Below are 17,640 nucleotides of genomic sequence, written 5' to 3' on the forward strand. Positions count from 1 at the left end.
GACGCGGCTGGAATGTTTTCAGTAGTTTGAGCCAGGGGCGGACTGGGACTAAAAAGCAGCCCTGGACTTTGACTCGGCCCAGCCCACAACAATCGCTATACGAAGGGAAACAGAAAAAGACTTTTTTTTTTTTTTTTTTTTTACATTTTATTGTAAAATGCATCAATTTCGTGCACTTTGAGAGAAAATGAAGAAAATGTGTCTAGACTGTGACTGTCTGACTTGGGGCGCTCAAAGTACTGCAAGGCTGAACTGGAGTTGGGTTCATTTTCTGTACTAGCTCTATGATCAACCTGAAAAAAAAATGAAAGAATTTATTTTTCAAAGCAAGCTTTATGTATCTAATTTATTATAATATATCTCTATATATCTGTCTATAAAATGATTTCATTGTTTATGCCATAATTCAGTGGTCGCCAAACTATTCCACATAGGGCCGCAGCGGGCGCAGGATTTCATTCCAACAAAACAAGACAACACCTATGCACCAATCTGGTGTCTTCGTTTTTTAGCAGAAACTTCATTGGTTAAACTGTCGGTACTCGATCGGTTGAAACAAAAACCAGGCCCCACAGCGGCCCTTGAGGACCGGTTTGGAGACCCCTGCCATAATTAATCTTGCTATACAAATAATAAATTTAAGTGAAAATACAATAAACATTTCAAGACAAATCCTGGATACATAACCTTCACTGGAAAGTATTAACCAGAAAACAAAACGATATATACTTGATTAAAAAATATATATCATGTCAATTTAACTTACTAAACTTTAAAGTAAAACCATTCATTTTATTTATATTTTGTTATATTTCTTCTGAATTAATAATGCTGCTGCGTGTGCATACGTTGTTTTACAGCTAAAATATTTTTCCTTAGGAGAGTGACAGTAGGACTAGCATACTGTTACTTGACACGATTGCAAACGGACCAGCTGGCACTAACCCTTTAATTGTCATTTATTTCATTTTAAATGTAGCTACCTGGTGGATAACAATTGCCAGTATACCGAGCAAGTGACCCTCTTCATCCCTTTTTACTTGCCCTGCGCTTGTCTGGGGAACTTCCACCAGCTTATCATTTCACCCTCCCTCTTCTTTTCTCTCTCCCTGCACCGGCTGCACGTCAGAGCGGCTCCCGCTACCCCTCTCACCATCGCCGGGGGCTGGGCTGCGATTACCCGACGTGGCCGTTGCAGCCAGACTGCTGCTTGCGAAAATATTTGTCAACTTATGACATTTTAATGCTTTGCTCTCCAGTTTCTTTAATTTTTTTCTCCCTAACCTTCTCCGCGCCACCCTTCTTTTTTTTTTTTGCCACCACCATCCATATTGTGCATTTACACTCGTCGCTAGTTTGCTTCTACAAAGAACCAATGAAGTCTACTTTGTGTTTCTTTGTTCTTCTATCAGACTTGCGATAAACAGCCAGGCGCATTGCTGCCACCTGTCGGATTGGATGCGAACTGTAGATAATGAGAGGCTAGGGGGGATAAAAACAGTGATGTATAATGAATGGCGGCCGCCGGCCGACCAGGGCACCGGCCGTTCTGTGATCCTCCAGAACCCACAGATTACCAGTCCGCCCCTGGTTTGAGCTGTAACATACTGAGGACGGTATTTCTAATGTTTATTTCTTTAGGGTATTTTAATTTTTTGTATTAGCAGTGTTGGGCACGTTACTTTAAAAAAAGTAATTATATTTACCCACTACTTATTCCAAAAAGTAACAATAACTTAAAGAGCATACGACATGAGAAAAAAAAGTCTTAAATGGCATTATTATGTGAATTAGAATCATATTTTGAGACGATTCGACTATATACAGTGGGGAAAACAAGTATTTGATACACTGCCAATGGGAAAACCCATTGGCTGTGTATCAAATACTTGTTCTCCTCACTGTACAACAATTTAGCAAAGCGCAGATGACGAGAAATTAGTCTTTTAATCTGCCGATTAGCCACGCCTACCATTATAGGGCTTTAGCGTCCCCAACAGGTGGATGACGTCAGCTGTAGACTGGGCTCATCAGTTTTAATTGAATTCAATTCAATTTTATTTGTATAGCCCTCAATCACAACAAAGGTCTCAAAGAGCTTTACAGGGGCAATATGATACACAATTAGAAATTTTATTATTCAGCCCATTGAGGGGGAATTATTCAAAATGAGGAAAACACGACGAAGAGAGCCGCAAAATGTCATTGTTTCTGTCTCTTTACTTCAATATTTTTACAGGACATTCTTTTTATCCAAGTATTTTCCCCAATTGCTAAATAAATGGCATGGTCATGACAAGTAACAGTCTTGTGCTAAATGGAATATGAAAGAATAAAAATGCATTTATTCAGGACGACATGGCAAAATTACTCCATAACGGTCAAAACTATCGACTTCACCTTTACTGTCGCACCTCCCGAACGATATTTTATGACACCTAAATCGGACATATGTCATTTCCCTTCCCCGGCTTCGGAGAATGTAAACAAACCAAAAGGCGTGACAGCTAGCCGACATGCTAACCCAAACTGAGTGATGTTTCAAAGTCTTCCAAGCGGAAAATGACACATAACTAGCCTGGATTATTTGACATGACGACTGGGTTGTCAATCGTTTCCGCGGATCGGCAAACCGCCAGGCGGAGAGCAATTTACAGTTCATTCCCCGGAGGAGGGTGGCTGCAGTTGTTGTACAGCTAACGTGCTGCTAATGTGCATGAGGAGAGCTTTTTACATGCCTATAGACCCTACCCACGTGACGTCACAACTCCGCTCTCCTGAATGGTACCGCCCAATTGTCCGTCAAAACATAGTGTTAACCTGTTACGGCTACGTACAATCCTCCTGTTTACGGCATGTTTTTCTGCTCCTTAACATTAATAATCAAAATGGTGAAGGCGTGTGTGGCTGTTGGTTGCACTAACAGAGAAGATGGAAGGAGAGACTTGAAGTTTTACCGTATTCCGAGGGATCCAAAGAGGAGAGCGAAATGGACGGCTGCAATTCGACGTGAAAACTGGGCACCAAAAAATCCCCACAGACTATGTAGTAGTCATTTTATATCCGGTAAGATGCATTTAAGATATACTTAGAGGGTTTTGGGCTGACAAATAACCACAATTAAGATCATTGCTAGGCTAATCGCCGACAACATCCACGTATGTATGTAGTGAGAGTGCTATCGCTAAACCATATAAACATTAAAAGCCTTAACTCCATTGACAAACGACATGAAATACATTAGACTTGACAGTGGATGTTAGCAATAACAAAAGATTTTGAATTGAAAATTTCATAACTCACCTTTCCAAGCACAACATAGATTCCTGCCGAATTTTCGTGGACGAGGACCTGTTTCACCTAACCAGCAACGAAGTATTTATAAGCCTCCAAGCTCTTGAAGTTTTTCAAATTTTCGTGAGAATAGGCTGATTTTGTGTGGACAAGATAATTGTAAATATCAGCGTAGCATATGTCACTGTCAGGCAGACAGGGCGAAGACAGTGGGTCGAAAAACATCGATTTGGGCATCAAATATGGATCTGGCGACTGTATAGAACGAAGCTTTTCCACATAACGCCTTTTATGCAACACATCCAGTGAGTTTACGGCATCAGAAAGCACCGGGTCTTCCATGAAATGCATTTTAAATTCCTCGATCAATTGAAACCAATGCTAATACAGAGACAAAATGACGGACAAGTGGGCGGAACCATACAGCGAGCACGTGGTTTTGTGACGTCGGTGGGTAGGGTCTATCAATGATCAAATGTAAGTAGTCCTTTATTTAAAGAAAGTTTGTAGTGTTTACTTTGTAATAGCTGTATTAATATTTGACATAATACTAAACAAGACGTTTACTCACTTCATCGTAAGTCCAATGGTCCCAGAGTAGTCGTCGGGCTTGTTTTGGCCAATATCCACGGTGAATGGGAACCTTTTGAAACTCCAAAAAGGCGCATACGCCTCTCCCTCATCCAGAATGATTTTTTTGCAGCCGTTTGGCTGGCGTGAAGCGAAAAATAAACATATTAATCCGCAAAATCAGCTGAATACTTCGTCCTCCAACACAACAGTACGCTGTATAGTGAAGAGGACGCCTTCTACCGTACACGTCACAGCGATGCAAGACCGAAGGCGGAAGTCACTCATTTTCATGGCGCGGGATTAAAAAAACTAAATAAGTACAGTGGTACCTCTACATACGATCGCTTCGACACACGAACTTTTCGACATCCGACGTAAAATTTGACTTGCCATTTGTTTCTACATCCGACGACATGCTCGAAATACGACGACAATGGCAGCACCGCAGACGAATGCACGGCGGATTTTCTTGTGTGACAAATCAACACTGGTTTCAGAAAAGGTTGGCACAGGTGGTGAAACAAGGAAAAAGTTGACGCTTACCTTCTAAATGAAGATGCAAATTACAGAAAAATATGAGCGTAGGGTGGGCATCCGTGAAATGGCTCAACAATACATCTCCACGGTCCTCCTCCGACCATCGTTCGCCAGTCTTTATAAGTTAAACTGACAATTCTTATTGTGGTAACATCTCCAGAGAAATCGCCAACTTCGCCACGTCTTTATCATTTATTTCACAACTTATTCAAAACAAAAACACCTTCTGTCTGCCGCAATTGACGGTGTTCTCAAGAAAACATTCAAAGTGAAAGTGAAACTCAAGCTCACCGGTCTGTCTCTGGCACGTCAGCCCCGCCGTGCGTTCAGGGTCAGCAAAAAACATCCGCCACATTAGAACCCGATTCGTTACATTAATACAGGAATTATTATTATTATTATTATTATTATTCCGATTTTGATTCATAATTTATTTGTTTTGCCATGTGTAATTGCCATTTGTAATAGTACCAGCAGTATTTTTTAAGGATTTAGTGAAGGTTTTTGGGCTGTGGAACGAATTAATGGAATTATAATGTATTCCTATGGGAAAATCCTGCTCGACATACGACCATTTCGACTTACAAACAAGGTCCTGGAACGGATTAACTTCGTATGTAGAGGTACCACTGTATAGCGATCGCTTCCACACACATCCAAGCGGTCCATATAATTCAGGAGCATAAAATACCACGTGTATTATGAAATAAACATGCTTTTTCGTGTCACATGCACTTTAATTACTCTATCGTAAAAGTAACCAGTTACGAGGGAAAGTAACTATTTCCGTTACTTTAAAAAGTTGTTGTATGTCAAATAATTTGACATTTTTTTAGCAGTATTCGACTCAGTTGAATAGAGAAGAACAGACAGGTAGTTGTGTTATAGAACCTTGTAATATTTATTGCACCTCACCAGCAACAGATTTATCCTACATTTGATGTGCAACAAAAATAAACAGATTTGAATTACTTACCACAGATGTCGACAAAAGACAAATTACACTTTACATATGCACGTTCTTTCCTTTAATTTCGACCAACTTGAAATAGTGTTTATATTTCCACCTCGTAAAGGACAAATTTTCCTCTGAATGCTCTGCCATCATATCCCTCTGCATCTGTTTTGCGTGTGTGTTTGCCGCACGCGCTTTTCCGGTTTGTGTGTGAAAACACCGGCTCTGGAGTACGTGCACTATTAGGCTCGAGCGTTTACGTCACAGAATGGGGGATCACGTAAGATTTGACAACAAAGCACCCATATTGGAAGCAGGTCTGGCTCGCGAGACATTAAACTTTAACTCGCCAGTTCGATAAAGAGACAAACTTGTCACTAAGGCGAAGAACAGATTATGTGATCAAACTTAAGGATGTGAACAATGTTGACCCTTACGAGCAAGCCGAAGACAAATGGAGTAAAGATGTCGACGGGCTTCCACAACTACGCGAAATGGACATTCTGCTGTATGTATTGTTTGGTGTATGTTACTAAACTCATCAGCGATTCCGAAATTACAAATCACTACAAAGCTACGAACAAATGGCAACTCCATCGTTCTTGCAAAGGTAGGCTATGTGTGTTTACTATTTTCATTGCCATGAACCTGAGCAGAGTAGACTCGCTACGGCTTGTAGTTTCTTCAATTTATTCAAAGTAAGTAACGCACCGCTTTTGACCGTCAGTAACGGTGACGGCGTTGTAATGGCGGAAAAAAATAATTAAATTACGCCGTTACTAAAAATATAACGCCGCTATGTAACGGCCAGTGTTGGGCACGTTACTTTAAAAAAGCAATTAGTTATAGTTACTCACTACTTCTTCCAAAAAGTAACTGAGTTAATAACTGAATTACTCTACAGTAAAAGTAACTAGTTACCAGGGAACGTAACTATTTCCGTTACTTTAAAAACTTGTTGTATGTCAAAGAATTTGAAATTTTCTGGGCAGTATTCGAGTCAGTGGAATAGAGAAGAACAGACAGGTAATTAACTTGTTAAGTGCTTCATCAGATTTGAATTGCTTACCACAGATGTCGACAAAAGCTTTGCCCCGGGACATAAATTACACGTTACATGCAGGTTCTTTCCTTTAATTTCGACAAACTTGAAATAGTGTCTATATCTCCACCTCTTAAAGGACAATTTTTCTTCTGAATGCTCTGCCATCCCGACCCTGTGCATCTGTTTTGCGTGTGTGTTTGCCGCACGCGCTGTTCCGGTTTGCTTGTGAAATCACCGGCTCCGATTGGCTTACCACGACACATGACTAACCCTCAGCCAATCACAATCACTTCCATCGCATCTCTCGAGGGGCTTCATTCAGGTAGGCTCGTTTACCATCAATTCACGTCACCTTCAAAGCGTCTGCCGTCCTCAAGATGGAAGCAGAATTATTGCTGGCTGACAGTGGGAGATGGAAACGAGGCTAGCATCAGGTGTAGCTAACACAGAAACGTTACCAAACTTTGGAAAGCATTGTCTAACTGAATGAGCAGGGACAAACAGCTTGGAGTCAGAAGTACATGCGCTATTCTCGAACCTGAACGCACCCCAAGTCTTGGATGACAAACAGAGGTTGCGCTAGACTTTTTCGTTGTCTGTCATTTTGACTGACAGTGTCATAAAAATCCGTTCATAATCTGTTTTTACCCGTCATTTACATTTTTAAAATGATAATAATGACATATTCAATAGTATTTAGTTTTCATTCATTTTTAATTAATATTCTGTCCGAACAAGCTTAACAAGAGGCAAACAGACAGCGGAGTGCACCAATCAGCGACGGGCAGACGTGCCGTTAGCAAAGCGACGAGGGCAGGACGAGGGACTTGCGCGCGGAAGTAAACATACGAGGAGAACGGAGTTTATTCAACATGGCTAACGCGAGACAGACTGTTGTCAATGACTCGTTTCGATGTGTTTTAGCTCATTTAAAATGGAATTTACCGCGGATTGGAACATATTCTCGGCTCTCCCGTTCGCCATCCGTGTTGTTGTAGAGACGACTTTCGGCGCGCAAGAGTGACGTTGCTCGTGAAGAACACGTCACGCAGATAAACAAATCTGATTTGTCGATTGATTTTGTACCTACTCGAGAGGCTGTGTCCCAAACTTTTCTTTCAGTGTTTTAAAAATACAGAGAGAACAGTCTGGCCGTGCCAGGCAAACACTCAGTCGCCTTGACATTTTTCCGAGTAAGGCCAACGACGTCATGCATCAAGAGAGACAATAGCTAATTAATATGCTCACTCGCCACCCTGTGGTCTGGGGTGTGAATTGCAACCTGTCAAAATGACAGATGGATATCAGTTTTTTCCGTCACCGTTTTAAAAAACCGGTCAACGACGGAAAATATTCGGTTAACGCGACCTCTGATGACAAATCAACAGAGCGGAGAGTCAACTCGACACGGATGGTAGTTTCTTCAATTTATTCAGAGTACGTAACGCACCGCTTTTGACCGTCAGTAACGGTAACGGCATTGTAACGGCGGAAAAAGTAATTAGTTAGATTACCCCGTTACTAAAAAAATAACGCCGTTACGTAACGGCGTTATTTATAGCAGCGTTACTCCCAACACTGGTAACGGCGTTATTTATAGCAGCGTTATTCCCAACACTGTGTATTAGTAATGATTACCAGGGGCGGAACCTAAGGGGGTGCCAGGCCGATTGTCTGTAGAGGCCCGCAAAAAAAAAAATAATAATCCACTTGCACCCCACACACAACGAACGATCATCATGAGGGGTCGTGCAAACCTACGAAATTGGCATCCAATGTTATGAAAAATAATGTTAAAAAAATGAAAGTCAACTCCACCTTTAATAATTGACTATTTTTTTTGCCATATTGCCAAACACAAGGCACAACTACATTTCCACCATTATTTTCCTCTAATGTCAAAATAACAACTGCAAAGCTGGCTGTGTACAGCCCTCTGAGCGAACACCATTATGTTTTATTATTAATATTGTTATGTCAGAGGTACTGTACTGAATGTGTGTGTGAAATAACTTAATAAGAGTGTTGGATTTATTTTGGTATGTGATGAATGGCGCTGTTGAGGGACGCCAACCACCAGAGCTGACTGTTTGTACTGCGTCCATGTGTCTGATTCACCTTTTTTTCTACAGTGAAATTGTTTGGAAAAGCTCCCCGCTGAGCAGATGGCGTCTGACGGCAGGAGAGGGAAGCGCACACATTTCTATACACAAACACTCACTTCCTATTATAAAATCTAGTGGGAATTTGACCACGGATCTGGTTTTGCTAATCTGTATTTTATGTGCTGCAGTGGGTGTGCGGGTTCCAGAGTGAAGGGAGCGATAGACGTGATACATTCCTTTACAAGTGCAGCCAAAGTGGTGGTCGTCGTGCAAAATTTAGTGGTAGGCATGGATGGTTTTTCTTTTTGAGTGAAAAATCTGGCAAGTGAATAATACGACATATCACTGGAGGAGGCGCGGGAACAATGGAATGGCAACGTCACGCTTGAAGCTGTTCTCTTTTACCTTTTCCTAGCTCTAGGCTATTAAACGAGCCAAAGATCAGATCGAAATCCAGATTATAATCACCGCGGATGAGAGATTAAAACACGAGCCGTGACACGAAAAGCTACTTTACAGTCTTTGGCTGCTATTGACATGAGGCTGCTGTAAATCCCGTCAAAAGATGAACAGCTTGAAATGAAACCACGCTAAATCCTATTAATCGTGAAGGTTCAAATAAAGCTGCTGTAATTCTTGTAAAAGCTACAAAGGTTAAGACGAGGCTATCGTGTTACAGGTTAAAACTAGGACTAACATATTTCCACTAAACGAAGTTCAAAGTTCACTATAAACCACCAAAAACTTGTGACGATTGGAATCGAAGCTCTCACAACATTGTGCAGGGTAAAATTAGCGTTGGGCATTGAGCATCGATGGGATCCTTGACTAACACTTCGATATTTCAATACTTTGACAGCCAAACAGAAAAAATAACTGCCAAAGAAGCCACTTGTGTACAGTCTTCAGTAGAGGCTTTCTCCTGGGGTGACAGCCATGCACACCAATTTGTTGTAGAGTGTGGCGTATGGTCTGAGCACTAACAGGCTGACCCCCACCACCACCTCTTCAATCTCTGCAGCAATGCTGACAGCACTCCTGTCACATGAGTCACATGACATTTTGGAGGGAAAATGACAAGCAGTACTCAATTTGGACATCTAGGGATGTATGCATTTTCTAAGGGGTGCACTCATTTTTGTTGTCAGGGGTTTGGATATTAATGCTATAGTTAAAGAGCATACGACAGGAGGGAAAAAAAAGTCTTAAATGGCATTATTATGTGAATTAGAATCATATTTTGAGACGATTCGACTATATACAACAATTTAGCAAAGCGCAGATGACGAGAAATTAGTCTTTTAATCTGCCGGTTAGCCACGCCTACCATTATAGGGCTTTAGCGTCCCCAACAGGTGGATGACTTCAGCGGGAGACTGGGCTCATCGGTTTTACTATTCAGCCCATTGAGGGGGAATTATTCAGTACGAGGAAAACGCGATGAAGAGAGCCGCAAAATGTCATTGTTTTAAGTCTCTCTACTCCAATATTTTTACAGGATATTCTTTTTATCCAAGTATTTTTCCCCAATAGCTATATAAATGGCTTGAGAAGGACCAGTCAGCCCGTCGAGGGGGAACTATTCACAACGAGGAAAACGCGACGATGAGAGCTGCAAAATGTCATTGTTTCTGTCTCTTTACTTTAATATTTTTACAGGATATTCTTTTTATCCAAGTATTTTCCCCAATTGCTAAATAAATGGCATGGTCATGACAAGTAACAGTCTTGTGCTAAAAATGAAATAATAAAAATGCATTTGTTCAGGACGACATGGCAAATTTACTCCATAATGGTCAAAACTGTCGACTTCACCTTTACTGTCGCACCTCCCGAACGATATTTTATGACACCTAAATCGGATATATGTCATTTCCCTTCCCCGGCTTCGGAGGATGTAAACAAACCAAAAGGCGTGACAGCTAGCCGACATGCTAACCCGAACCGAGTGATGTTTCAAAGTCTTCGAGGCGGAAAATCACACATAACTAGCCCGGATTATTTGACATGACGACTGGGTTGTCGATTGTCTTCGCGGATCGGCAAACCGCCCGGCGGAGAGCAATTTACAGTCCGTTCCCCGGAGGAGGGCGGCTGCAGTTGTTGTGCAGCTAACGTGCTGCTAATGTGCATGAGGAGAGCTTTTTACATGCCTATCAATGATCAAACGTAAGTAGTCCTTTATTGAAAGAAAATTTGTAGTGTTTACTTTGTAATAGCTGTATTAATATTTGACATAATACTAAACAAGATGTTTACTCACTTCCTCGTAAGTCCAATGGTCCCACAGTAGTCGTCGGGCTTGTTTTGGCCAATATCCACGGGGAATGGGAACCTTTTGAAACTCCAAAAAGGCGCCTCTCCGTCATACAGAATGATTTTTCTGCAGCCATTTGGCTGGTGTGATGCGAAAAATAAACGTATTAATCCGCAAAATCAGCTGAATCCGTCGTCCTTATACACAACAGTATGCTGTATAGTGAAGAGGACGCCTTCTCCCGTACACGTCACAGCGCCCTCCTCCTCAATGCAAGACCGAAGCCGGAAGTCACTCATTTTCATGGCGCGGGATTCAAAAAACTAAATAAATATTGCGATCGCTTCCACACACATCCAAGCGTTCCATTTCATTCAGGAGCATAAAATACCTCGTGTATTATGAAATGAACATGCTTTTTCGTGTCACATGCACTTTAAGTTATTTTGAGGGGAAAATAAAATTAACTCTATTATATAAGCTGCACACAGACTACTTTTCATTGTGTCAAAGTGTCATTTTGTCATTGCTGTCCCCAGGCCATTTGGGGGCCCTAAGCAAAATAATGCAAAGGGGCCCATATTTTTTGCCCACCATTTCGTCACAGTGTACTGTGAAACCCATTCATGCAATCCAACCTATATGTCCATATTTTGTATATTAATCAGATTTTGTTGCACTGCATACTTCAAACTTCTCACCCCAAATGATTGTCAGTACTTACAGTAGATAGCGCCAAACCTTTTCCTAAAACAGGAAAGAAAGAAGTCAAGGAAGATTTTTTATTTTTTTAAGCTTGTAATCAAGTCTCAAAACTCACAAAAGTCAAATAAAGCAAACTGTAGTAAACAAAATAGAATACAAATTAAACAATTGCCAGATTGGGAGCCCCCTAGTGGTCAGGTGCCCTAAGCAGCTGCATAGTCTGCGTTTCCGCTGGGCCGGCCCTGGCTGTCCCATGAAAAGATACTTATATATCTGCAGAAATGTGAGGGGTGTACTCACTTTTGTGATGCACTGTAAGCAGAGGCGGGTATATTGGCCAAAAATCTGACTCAAGTAAGAGTAGTGTCACTTCAAAACAACATTACAAAAGTAAATTAAAAAATCAGCTCAAGTACAAGTAAGAAAATGGTTGTTAGTCTCCTTCAGCCTTACGATTGGCTGGCAACCGATTCAAGGTGTACCCCACCTACTGTCCATAGTTAGCTGGGATAGGCTCTAGCACCCTCCGCGAACTTCATGCGGATAAGCAGCTCGGAAGATGAATGGTTGAACAAACAATTAAGAAAGTTTACAGTGAAAAGAATACTCAAGTAATATAAGTAGCATTGTGAGTAACTGCTTAAAATGTTTGTTTTTTTTTTAAACAGTGATATTTTTATTTCTTAGCACAATAACATCTGTATGAACTGTTATTATACTGTACTATTACATGACAATATTGGGCCAAAAAAAATAGACCAAAATCACTGAATTCTGACAAGAAGTATCTGCAGAAATGAAATATGCCTGTCGAAAAAGCATGAGTGCCGTCTAGTGGGGGGAAAAAATCCTACCATGAAATTAAAATGATCATATCTCGGTTTTCCATGATATATCGGTACCAAATAAGAATTGGGAGAGAGGTTGAAATCTGATTTTTTTGTCATGTTGACTATGTCAAAAACAGGTAGTCCCTGGTCTACGAAGGAGTTCTGTTCCTATGTTGGCAACGTTTTGGATTGCTTCCACACACATCCAAGCGGTCCATTTCATTCAGGAGCATAAAACACCGTGAGAATTAAGAAATAAACATGTTTTTTTGTGTCATACGCACCTTAATATCAATAGCAGCACAAAAGAAAATACCGTATTGGTCCGAATATAAGACAGTGTTTTTTGCATTGAAATAAGACTGAAAAAGTGGGGGTCGTCTTATATTCTAGGCGTTATACGCATTCACGACACTAGATGGCGCCAGATATCATTGAAGGGATGTTCTGTCATGACAGATCTCAGCTTCTCTCCCCATTCACGATGCTAGATGCCGCCAGATATCATTGAAGGGATGTTCTGTCATGACAGATTTCAGCAACTCTCAAGTTTAACCAGTTTGCATTATTTTGTTGCAATGTTTTTCCTTATTCAGATTTGTTTCAAGACTACAGTTACAGTTGGACTTCACTTTGATGGTTAATGCAGTTATTGCAATTTTGTTGTTTTATCACAATAGATTGGTTTCTTTACATTTCAAAAACCAGAAGCCATTCATTTACGAATGTGATTGCATTTTAGTTTACATATTTAAATGTTCAGATTAGAGCTGAAACGAATACTCGAGCAACTTGAGTAACTCGAGTTTAAAAACTGATCCGAGTAATTTTATTCAACTCGAGGAATTGTTTAATTTTGCAAGCTCTAAGCATCGCATTTTGCCCGGACTACTTTTAATGCGGTACAACGCGCTGACGTCACGTGCGTAGAGGAACAAGCAATTTTTTTTTTAATTACTGCAGCTGACAGCCGCTACAAACTACGCCGACGTTGCTAAAAGCTACGCCCGCATGATGCTAGTGTGGTAGCAGGTAAATTCCGAGGCGTCTCATAGAGATAGCATGCATTTAGAACTAGATGGAAATGACAGACTCGGCCGCGTCTGGGCAGCGTTAGTAAACGGCCGCCATCTTTAAGCAGTAGACTTCTCAGCGCTAATAAATATAATGCTCGCTAACGTAACGTTAGCCCTTCGGAGGGCTAGGTTTCTATTGATTGATTGATTCTGTTGATTCTCTGTCGATGCGTGGCTAACGTGTCTTACATACATGCTTTATTTAATCTGTAAAACCACAGCGCTGTAGAGGGATGGGGGTGTAAAATTAAAACATAATAAAGCTAACTGTCAGTTTTAGCTTAGTAGTCATTGCTGAATAAAACACCAAGTAGCACTGGTCCCTAATGTGCTCCAATACAGCGGGTATCATACATTTATTTTGAACACTGCAAAAAACTCAAAATCCTATCACTACTTACAGTTTAGACTAACTTAAAACTTAACTAGAACTTAAAAATAGCTTGACACAAATGGAAATTCAATTGAATCACGTGGGGGAAAACACATAGCTTTCAAGTGATGTGTGTTATCAAGCATAATTACTGTACATTTTTAGGTGAGAAATGTTTTTTTTTTTTTATAAGATGTAGACGTTTTTTTGAGTGAAAGCAGTGAATTTTTTTACTAGTCACATCTGAGATGCAATTGTTGGCTGTTTTCAACAATGTACATCGAAAATAAAGACATTGATTGACTGAAAATGGTTCAATATTGGATTAAATTTCTTTTTGCCACATCATTTATAATTGCTCTTTACCTAAAACAAAAAAAAAAAGTTTTATCCGATAACTCGATTAATCGATAGAATTTTCAGTCGATTACTCGATTACTAAAATATTCGATAGCTGCAGCCCTAGTTCAGATATTAAGAGGCAATATAGAGGCAAAATAACATGCTTTTTTTCTCAAATATATTGGTATAATCATTTGTTTCGGATGTACTGTAATTATTTTCTGTATGAAAATTTAAAAAAAATAATTTGGTTTCAAAAAGTCTTTTTTCAAACTTGAGTCTTGAAAAAGAGGGGGTCGTCTTATAATGAGGGCCAATACGGTATTTACAAACGACTGACACAGTTTTTAACTATTTTTTATCAAAATGGGGGGCTGGTTGACCTTAGATTGACCTATAAAAGAATTGTTAATATCTCAAAAATGATAGCAGCACAATTTTTTTTTTCAGCACAAACGAATGATATAATTTTTATTAGAGATGTCCCGATCGATCGGCATCGATCGTGTCCGATCACGTCATTTTCAAAGTATCGGAATTGGCAAAAAAATATCGGCCATGCCTTTTTTAATATATATACTGTATATATATATTTTTTATAATTAAATCGTTTTCTAATTGTATTTAACGTTACAAACATAATATGTTACACTTATCCAGAGTCTTTAGTTTAGGCTTAAGGTAGGGTTATCAAATCTATCCCGATAACGGCGGTAATTAATTTTTAAAAAAATGTATATGTTAAAATATTTAACGCAATTAATGCATGCACTGCATGAACCACTCACACATTGTCGCGCTCAATCTGTAATACCGCTGTTTTACCTATATGGAGAGATAAAAGGCAGTGTATAATGAGTAGAGTGAATATTGGCAGCCTTTGGAGCCTTTTTTTAATTGGCTAAAGCCTTACAATCCCACTTCCTACGATTAGAAATATCACTGGAAGCAATGTGGGGAAGCAAGGTAGTAATTGATCTTTTTCTTAACACCCTATTTCCCACCGCAGAGAAGATATATCAATTGGTAGCACTACGCACAGTCATGGTTCCACTTCCCATCATGCATTTGGGCATGACTACAGTATCATTTACTGAAAGCTCAACAAATACACTAGATGGCAATATTTAGTCACAATATATAAAGTCACAAGTCTTTCTATCCGTGGATCCCTCTCACAGAAAAAAATTTAATAACGTAAATGCCATCTTGAGGATTTATTGTCATAATAAACAAATACAGTACTTATGTACTGTATGTTGAATGTATATATTCGTCCGAGTTTTATTCATTTTTTTCTTAATGCATTGCCAAAATGTATATGATCGGGAAAAATTATCGGGAATGATTGGAATTGAATCAGGAGAGAAAAAAAAAGCAATCGGATCAGGAAATATCGGGATCGGCGGATACTCAAACTAAAACGATCGGATCGGGAGCAAAAAAACATGATCGGAACAACCCTAATTTTTGTATAAATGTGCATCTGATAGGGGGCCAACTTCACGGAGGTCTCACCCAGGCCCTCTTCACATTGTCCATAGTAGCATAGTTGGCAGATGTTATATTTGTTTTTCCCTCTTCCGCCAAATTTGGACACCACGCGGCGACCTGTCAGATCTCCCTCCTCTATTCCCTCCCTGCCATTTTGTTCCTCGAGCAGGTTGAAACCGCGAAACAAATTCCTCAATGAATTGACGAGTAGATTTCTGTAACCATCGCGCATATGTACTCCCTCGGCCAACCCCTCTCTGACACAAAATGCTCATTTTTGTTATCAATTCCTACGCCTAGTAGCTGCACCAGAGAAACTTTTAGCTGACGTTGCATTTGGAGCAGCAGATAAGGCAAGAAAAAGAAAGTCCGCACACACTTCAGGCGGAATATCACTCGCCGGGAAGAGCGCGAATAACCCGAGACGTCGACCGTATCCCCTCTCAGTCCGCTAGAGAGTGAATTAAAAACCTCCGGGTTTGTTTTTTTTTTGCCGAGTCAGAGCCTTCAGGTAATTACGCTGCTAGTTGAGTGGGAATGCAGACAATGGCATATTTTGCAGCACCCTGCTTCACCGTGCGCGCCGTGCAATTGAAGCTGTGAGAATAACACGGCGCAAAGCTAATCTTTGGCCCCCGCCAAAAAAGGCCGCGGGGAGTACAGAACCAAGATGCGAAGGCGATATTAACGCCGCTCTGTTGTTGACGGTGCAGTGACCGTATAATGTCCCCTTTACTACGACTAAATAATGCTGTTACATTAAGAAGCGAGTAGCCTTTAAGCCTTTCTAGGGCAAATAACTATTTTTTGGTAATCAAATCTCAATGATAGAAGTCATCATGTGGCGTCAAATCATTGTTCTGCCGTTAATTTAAATGAATTTATCACTAGTAGACGTCCAATCCATTTGAAGTGGGAGGGTGGCAGCGCAAATGAAGCCTGAACTTGGTTGAAATTTTTAAAATTATGACTATTATGTGGGGTTTTTTTTAAGACATTTGTTAACGAAAATGCAAAGACTAACAAAAAGGCACGGTCTTGAAATACAGTTTTAAATAAACAAAAACAATGCAATTAAGTGCAAGAGCCAGGACGGGTTTGTTCACATATCGACCTGAAGATGTCGCCATTGCATTCTTTCTTTTGAGGCACTGTTTTAGCCTAGCGGGGAATCAAGAAAAGCCTGGTGGTCCGCCAGGTTTATAAAGTAGTGGGGTAACCTTCCAAGTGTGGCCGACCTAATTTCCTTCGAATTTTTTCTAATTATTAGATCATTTTCTTTTTTTAAGAATAAATAAATTATAAAAGATTAAAATGTTGATTTAAAACAATGTTAATTACAACAAAACGAAGAAAAACAGAAATGCACTCTTTTTTTTATTCCATCGTATTCAACATATTGCCTGCCATTGACAATAATAGACGTCTAATTAAACTAAGACCTGGTGTCCAGTCCACATAGATCAGGGGTATTAAATGTATTTTGGTTTGGGGGCATTATTCATGGCAATTATATTTCATGTGGGCCGGACCAGTTTAAAGAATAGAATAGAATAGAATAGAATAGAATAGAATAGAATAGGTCTTTATAATCATTTTCAACAAGGAAATTAACATTGTGAACAACAAAATTGTACGTGATACTCCAGTATATAGAATAAAAGAAAAAAATATTTTTTTCCAACTAAGCGCACATTAAGCCTGAACGATATATCGTTTAAACATCGCCATTGCGATGTGCGCGTGTGCGATAGTCACATCGCAAGCACGTGCGATAGTTGTTTTTTTTTAATCCACATACGCCTTGCTTTCTGCTCTGCGCACAGCCTCACACCCTCCCTCTCCCAGCCCTTTGTTCCTCTCAGTCACTGCGGCACTTGCTTATTAAAGTTAACGATGGCTTTGATCTGGCCAAAGAAGCCGGGCAGCAATCTGTCAATCATCGTTTAACTTGTTAAACAGTTTCTGCAAGGAAGCCGCGCTGGAATGAATGTGTGTGTTTGTGTGTGTGGAGACTTTGGAGACATAAATGCCAGAAGTGATCATGAGGAATA

The 17,640-nt window shown here is 40.1% G+C and overlaps 1 protein-coding gene across 1 annotated transcript in view; it reads right to left on the reverse strand.

Moving 5' to 3' along the window:
* LOC130921874 (metabotropic glutamate receptor 4-like) overlaps positions 1-17,640 on the reverse strand; it is a 589,147-nt gene that overhangs the window by 566,643 nt on the left and 4,864 nt on the right. The gene's annotated exons all lie outside the window — the stretch shown is intronic.

Source organism: Corythoichthys intestinalis, chromosome 9, assembly GCF_030265065.1.
Source record: "Corythoichthys intestinalis isolate RoL2023-P3 chromosome 9, ASM3026506v1, whole genome shotgun sequence".
Classification (NCBI taxonomy): Eukaryota; Metazoa; Chordata; class Actinopteri; order Syngnathiformes; family Syngnathidae; genus Corythoichthys; species Corythoichthys intestinalis.